This window comes from Crocodylus porosus, unplaced genomic scaffold (assembly GCF_001723895.1).
Source record: "Crocodylus porosus isolate Cpor-Errol unplaced genomic scaffold, CroPor_comp1, whole genome shotgun sequence".
Lineage (NCBI taxonomy): Eukaryota > Metazoa > Chordata > Crocodylia > Crocodylidae > Crocodylus > Crocodylus porosus.
The window spans coordinates 7,203,976-7,211,793 of record NW_017728948.1 but is presented as its reverse complement, the minus strand read 5'-3'; the positions used below and the strand labels follow the sequence as shown (position 1 = coordinate 7,211,793).

Genomic DNA, 7,818 nt, shown 5'->3' with positions numbered 1-7,818 from the left:
ATCTTTAATTTTCAGCAAAAATATTTAAATACACTTCAAAGAGTTGCTGGGGTATTTGGATATGCAGCCAAGTTATGAGAACTCATATAGATAACACTGGGCACATCTACAGAAGGTGCTTAATGCGCAGTAGCCTAATAACCCTGTGCAGTAGCGCATCACAGCATAGACAGTCCTAAATTCAGCTACTACTGCACAGCAGCATCACAGAAAAGGCGATCACCAGTGTTACTGCTCAGTCACTCTAACTACTGCACATGTATTTAGTACTTCATTAAGCAAGTACTAAATTTAATGTGCAGTAACTACTGTTCATCAATGAATGTGTAGATGTGCCCACTTAGAATATTTAGTGCACAAGGTACCACCAAGGTGTTAGATTCCATTGTATAAAAAGGTATATTCTATTCATATATTTAACTGCTCTGGTGTGCATGAGTATAGTATATACTCCCTGCAATTAGGCATTTTTCTTCTGTAAAGAACAATTTTCTGAGGATTTACAAGCAAATGCTAATTAAATTAGGATTTCAAATGCATTGCAAATGGGTTTTTTTAAGAGACTTGGCACCCAATACAGACCTTTTAATTTTCCCCTAGCAATTGCAATAACAAAATAACAGATTCTTTAAACATCCATCCCACTGAAGTCTTATGCATAGGCTATATTTAATTTTTTTTATTATTATTTTTATTTTAGGATTACAGATCATTTTTCCCCATTTCCATAACTAACAATTTCTTCTGAAATAAACATGTCTTACCAGAGAGAAAGCCATGAATAGCTAACTTGTTTCGAAAGTTTCCAACTCCCTTTCATTTGGCACTGATTTTAAAAGGAGAGTCATTTTTGGCAGTCTTATTGAGACTGAAGTTAAACCTGACCTCAGCTGTTTTGAGAATGGTCTCTTTCATTCCCAATGGGACTGAGTATGTCTACCCACAGAATAGAGGATCACCATCTTCCCTGAGGGCATTTGTGGTCTCAGGGAAAAGAGGGGAAATTTGTGGGAAGAGGTGACCATTTTGACAGAGGCAGGCCTTCTGACAAAAAAAAAAATGCTGTTAGTAGTAAATATCTATGGTTTGACTCATGGTTTTTGTACTCTATCGTGCAGCTACCTGAGGATTCAAAATTATTGTTCCAATGAAGCAAAGACCTGGATCAAGGGAGAGATGAATCTTTGACTAGCTCAGCCTTCAATTAATTCAGGAAACTCATGGGCAGGATCCCCCGGGAATCCAGTCTGAGAGGAAGAGGATTCCAGGAGAGCTGGGTTTATTTTAAAGAAACTTTAATGAGAATGCAGAAACAAACTATGCCAATGTGCAGGAAGACTAGCAAGTATGGCAGAAGACCAGTTTGGCTTAGCAGGGAACTCTTCAGTAAATTCAATCACAAAAAGGGAGCTTATAAGAAGTGGAAAGTTGGACAACCAACTAGGAAGGAATATAAGAACATTGCTCAGACCTGCAGGGGTGAAGTCAGGAAGGCCAAAGCACAACTGGAGTTGCAGCTAACAAGGCATGTGAAGGGTGACAAGAAGGGTTTCTACAAGTATGTCAGTAACAAGAGGAGAATTGGGGAAAGTGCAGGTCCCTTACTGAATGGGAGAATAAACCTTGTGAAAGAGCATAGAGAAAAGGCTGAAGTGCTCAATGCCTTCCTCACCTCAGTCTTCACAGGCAAGGTCAGCTCCCAGACTACTACACCAACCAGCACAGTTTGGGGAGGAGGTGAGCAGCCAACAGTGTTGAAAGAACAGGTTAGGAACTATTTGGAAAAGTTGGACATGTACAAGTCCATGGGACTGGATGGGAAGCACTCGAGGGTGCTGAAGGAGTTGACTGATGAAATTGCAGAACCACTGCCTTCATCTTTGAAAACTCATCGTAATCAGGAGAGACCCCAGATGGTTGGAAGAGGGCATAGTGCCCATATTTTAGAAAGAGAAAAAGGAGGATCCAAGAAACTACAGACCAGCCAGCCTAACCTCAGTCCCTGGAAAAAATTGTGAAACAGATCCTCCAGGAATCAATTTTAAGCACTTGAAGAGGAAGACGATTTGGAACTGTCGGCATGGATTCACCAGGGACAAGTCATGCCTGACCAACCTGATTTCCTTCTGTGATGAGGTGACTGGCTCTGTGGCTGCAGGGAGAACAGTGGATGTGATATACCTTGATTTTAGCAAGGCTTTTGATATGGTCTCCCACAGCATTCTCTGAGGCAAGCCAAGGAAGAATGGGCTAGATGAATGGTCTGTAACGGGGATAGAAAACTAGCTGGAACATTTGGCTCAGAGAGTAATAATCGAAGGCTCAATGTCTAGTTGGCAGCTGGCACAAGTGGAGTGCCCCAGGGGTTGGTCCTGGGACTGGTTTTGTTCAATTTCTTCATTAATGACCTGGAAGATAGAGCACCCTCAGCAAGTCTGCAAATGACACCAAGTTGGGGAGAGTAGTAGAGATGCTGGAGGGTAAGGCTCCAATTCAGTGACCTAGACAAATTGGAGGATTGAGTCAAAAGAAATCTCATGAGGTTCAACAAGGACAAGTGCAGAGTCCTGCACTTAGGACAGAGCAATCCCATGCACCAGTACAGGCTGGGGGCTGACTGGCTAGGCAGCAGCTCTCCAGAAAAGGGTGTTACAGTGGACAAAAGCTGAATATGAGCCAGCAATTTGTCCTTGTTTCCAAAAAGACTAATGGTATATTGAGCTACATTGGTAGGAGTGTTGCCAGCAGATCAGGAAAGTGAACATTCCCTTCTATTCAGCACTGGTGAGGCTACATCTAAAGTCCTGTGTTCAGTTTTGGGCCCCCCACTACAGGAAGGATGTGGAAAATTTGGAGGGAGTCCATCAGAGAGCAACAGAAATGGTGATGGGGCTGGGGAACATGACTTATGAGCAGCAGCTGAGCTTATTTAGTCGAGAGAAGAAAAAACTGAGTCGGGGACTTAATAGCAGCCTCCAACTACTTGAAGTGGGGTTACAAAGGGAATGAAGCTGGAGTGCTGTCAGTGCTGGCAGATGATAGAACAAGAAGCAACAGTTTCAAGTTGTAGGAAGGGAAGTTTAGTTTAGAAATTAGGCATACTTTTCTCACTAGGAAGCTAGTAAAACACTGGAACAGGTTATGCAGGGGGTGTGGATTCTCCATCTTTGTAGGTTTTGAAAACCTGGCTAGACAAAGCTTTAGCTGGTCTGATATAGTTGGGGATGGTCCTGCTTTGAGCAGGGGGTTGGACTAGATGACCTCCATAGGACTTTTCCAGCCTCAGTTGTCTATGGTTCTGTGATTCGGTGGAGATCCCTGGAAGCAGCATGATAAAGGAAAGTGCCTAAAAGTTGGCTGAAGCAAGAAGGCTGGGAGCTGGGAGTGAAGGTTTGGGAAGAAGCTTATTGTTAGAAAAGGACCAGTGGTAGCCATAGCCATAACTCTGAGATGATCAGGAGTGGAAGGGATGCACGGGTGATGTGTGGCATGGATAAGCCTGAACAAAGCTATGCACATAAAACCAAGCAAGTGGATGATATTTCTGCCTAGGGAATCTCCATAAGTCTCTTGGGAGAGAGCTGGCCTAGATTAAGTGTTTTGCCTTAGGTGACAGGTGAGCATTTATTTTAGCTGGAGAGCCACTTAATGGGTTTTGGTGAGCTGTCAAGGTGGTAATTGTAATCCTGCCCCTTGAGAGATTCTCCACCCTCTAGTCACCATCTTGGGACTGAAAGTCCTGCTCCCTAACCCCTGATCTTTTGCACCAGAAGTCTCTCATTTTGACCATTGGGGAGGGGGAGCGGGATGGGGGGGGTTGCTATCATGGAACTGGAAAAAAACCAAACAAACCATCTACTATAACATACTTTCATTTTTTTTAATTGTTCCAATTCATGTGTGTTTGAATAGTGTGTATAAAAGTGAATCCATAATAGGTAAAACATGTTACTGTTGTATATTGTGTGGGGAGATATATGGGGTATGTGTGGGAGAGTGGGGGAGTGTGGTTGGGGGGAGTGTGTATGCATGGTGGGATGTAGGGTGTGTTTGTGTCAGTAAGGGGTTTGGGGGTAGCAGTGTGTGGGCTGTAGGGTATGTTGGGTGGTGTGGGTATATGGATATAAGAGAGGGTTATGGAGGGTGTAGGAAAGATGTGGGTGTGCGGAGTTTGTTGGGTGTGAGGAAAGGTGGGCAGTGTGGGGACCCCCCCACATAGCTCACTATGACACAAAGCCACCAGCAGTGGCAGCTGCAGTGGGCAGCAGGCCCTTGGGGTGCTTGTGGTCCACACAGGTGCAGCTGCCAGGCAGCACACAGCTCCAGCCAGTTCTGGGAACTGCATGTGGTACCAAGGAGCAGAGCCAGGCCAGCTCATTTCTATCACAGAGGGCTCACATGCAGCTCCAGGGATTTGTGCACCATAGGGGCAAAGCCCATGTGGGGAGTGGATCATGGCTCTGCTGCAGGCCTAGGCCCCAGCCACATGGTGTCACTGCCCCATTGTCACTGTCCCAGTCCCATCCCTGACCCTAGCCCTAGCCCCTCTGCCAGCCCACAGTCCCATCCCATTGGTCTAGCCAAGCATGCCTTGCCCATGTGGGTCCCCGGTTGGTCTTCACGGACATCCCAGCATTGCTGAGTGATGCCAGTGGGGGGCCAGGCCCTGGGGAAGAGCCACTTAGGGAGTTTTGGTGAGCTGTTGTTCTTTAAACCTTTGACAAATTTGACCATAGTTTTGAAGATGTCTTGAATTGTGTACACCAGATCTAGACAAAGTGGGCACCTATATATGTTCAGTGAGGATGCTCCATTGTACTGTAATTACAGCATGTTGGAACAGACTTGATTAATTGAGTCTGCTGGAGCATGGTTATTACCGCGCTCCAGCAGACTCCAGAGTCACAATTATCAATGTCCCTGCACTGAAAAGTAGTGGTGGGAGAGCTTTAACTAAAGCTCATTTGATGAGCTTTAGTGAAAATGCCCCTGCCACTATGTTTCAGCATGGGGGCATTGATACATGTGACACTCTCGGTGTTTCAATCAGAGCAGCTCCTGGAGCCACTCTAATTAAAGAGCCCCTCCCCTCCACTCCCAGAGCACATCTATAAGTTCCCAATGTTCTCATTAGCAAACATGATATTGTAAACACAAATTTCATTTAGCCTCTGTGTTTCTATCTGAGATGTAAAAAAGGGCTTAAAAAGACTGAGACTGAGAATTGCAGAATGGATCAGTTCAGGCATAACTTCAATACACGAGTTGAGATAAACAGATCAGAATATGAAAAAAGTTTTAGGACCCAACTGAGATGGGAATAGAAATAAAGAGGGTGTGTAATTGATCTCAAAGGAATAGGTTTTTCAGAAATGGCTGGTTTAGAAAACAAAAAGAGCCATTTAATAATGTGATGGTGTGAGGTAAGTTTGTCCAGAAACGATTGCATAAGCATGAGATAATGAGTGGGCAAAACTTATGAAAAATGTGAAGGTGGCCTCCAGTATGGTTTTAAACTTAGATCACAGATTTATTTCTCATGATTTCAAACACAATACTAAGATTAACATGAACAGGAAAACGAGAACATTGAAAATGTGGAAATTATACTGCACAGTAACTTCCAAGAAAGAATTGCAAATAAGCTTCCCAAGGGTAAATTAAGGACAGCAGCGGTAGAATGGAATTACCTCAAACAGGCATTTTTAAAACAGACAAAACAAATGAAGTTAGAAATTAGAAGGAAATCCTGTAGAAGGACAACAAGAATCAAAAGCACTGTCGGGGGGGTGGGATAGGCATGGACGGCATGGGATAGGCATGGCACAAAATCAGATCGAAAATAAAATTGACTATAGTCAAAATAAACAGAAGACAACATCTAGTAAAAAGGGAAAAGCACAAAAGAGTTCACGGGAATCTCAAACAGGATACACTATAAGTTAGTTAAAAACAAGAAATCAAGGAAAGAATAGTCTGGAGTTATTCCAGATAAAAATCAGACATTGGCTGCTATACCAGTTGTGATTAAGAGAGTGTGAAAGGAATATTTTGAACATACAGCAAATGTAAAAGACCCTGGCAAAAGAATAACAATAAAAGACAGCAAGTGAGAGCTATAAAGTGTCAGCAAACTAGAGCAGGATGAAGATTTGGAAGTGGATGAAGTGGGAAGAGCAATTGGAAAGAAGAGAAAAGGAACAGCAGTAGTGTTCAAGGAGGTGATGATGGATATAAGAAATGTGGATATAAAGGCTACACAGAGTATTCAAAACTAGCGGGCAAGATAAGGAGTTACCAGATGACTGAAATAACAGAATTGTGGCACATATCTGAAAGAGAAGGGATAAAAGTATAAAACTATTGGGGAATAACTTTTATGGGTCACTGAGCCAGGATATTGAAGCAGGTTATGTTTGGATGGATTCAAAAGAAGATTGAGCGAACAGCATAGGTTCCAGAGGAAGAGATCAATAACAGTCTTCATATTTCCTACAAGACAGCTGATAGAAAGGAGCTGGGAGTATAACAAGAGTTATCCTCACCTTCACAGATATTGAGAAAGCTTATGATAGTGTACTGCAAGAAACAGCTAGAAAGAGTTATGGGAAAAGCTGGAAAGGTTAAATGTGAATAAGGCTTATGCGGATTGGATTAAAAGAATGTTTTCAGTCAATGAATGTGTGCTGACAAGTTAGGGGAAGATGGAAGGATTTCATGTGGAGCATGGTCTGAAGCAAGACACTTTGTTTTGATGTGTTCATGGGAAGAGATCTTTGAAAGGCGATAGAGAGGATAGGGGAGAAAAATGAAAGACATGTTTACTGACAATGATGCTTTGGGGTGGAAACATGGAGGAAGCTCAATACCACTTTGGCACATGGAACCTGAAGGAAAGATTTGGGTCAAAGTTCACTGAAGAGAGTAAAACAGTGTTTTTCTACCTAGGACAAAGCACCCCACGGTTGGAAGAGTTACCTTAAGAAGAGAAAAGCTAAATGTAGGGACTAGATTTGTACATTTTGGCTCAGTGATCAAAAGCGATGGAAGGACTGGAGAAGAAATTAAAAGAACATTGCAGCTCCCAAGGAATTTTTATAAAAGTGTTAATGATTTGGCATAGAACAGACATGTCCCTAGGGAAGTTAAGTTAGTGATGTACAAGGCTTATTACATCCTGATTGCATTGTATGCGTCAGAGACTTGGGTTTTAATGAAGAAGGATTTCAGCCAGTTGCCAGCTGAAGAAATGAGTTTTTTAAAAGGAAATTTCTGTGAATTTAAGATCAATTGAAGGATGTTTCAATTCACATGAAGCATGTCATGGGCACCAATGACACGGCTCAGAGCACTCCCAGCTGAGTCATGAGGCGCTACAGGGATTTGAGAGGTGGGCTAAAGGGTCTGGGGGCACAGGTGGTGTTCTTGTTGATCCTCCCAGTCTCGGGGTATGGGCTGAGGAGGGAGAGGAGGATCCAGGTAGTGAACCAAAGACTATGTTGCTCGTGTCATCGGGAAGGCTTTGGCTTCCATGGCCACAGCCCGCTCTTTGGCGAGAGAGGCAGCGAGCTGCTGGGAAGAGATGGCCTCCAACTCTCCCCTGGGGAGGAGGCTCTTCTCAGCCAGACTGGCTGACCTGCTCCACCGGGCTTTAAACTAAGCCTGCTAGGGGACTTCCATCACTGCTGGCCCGCTGAGCAACCCTTGCAAAGCCAGCAGGCCAAGGCACGTAAAGGAGCCCACCCCTGCCCCAGCCCTGGCACAATCTGTGGGCAAGGCAAGAGCCCCCAAGGGCACACTTGCCTGCCTGTACACAAA

The 7,818-nt window shown here is 43.9% G+C and overlaps 1 long non-coding RNA gene across 1 annotated transcript in view; it reads right to left on the bottom strand.

Annotated features, from left to right (window-relative positions):
• The window catches only part of LOC109321971, a 19,539-nt gene extending 17,753 nt beyond the window's left edge, over positions 1-1,786 (bottom strand). The window contains exon 1 of the long non-coding RNA XR_002104251.1: positions 1,776-1,786. This is a non-coding gene — a long non-coding RNA (uncharacterized LOC109321971). The remainder of the gene's footprint in view (positions 1-1,775) is intronic.
• Between the last annotated feature and the right edge of the window lie 6,032 nt (positions 1,787-7,818).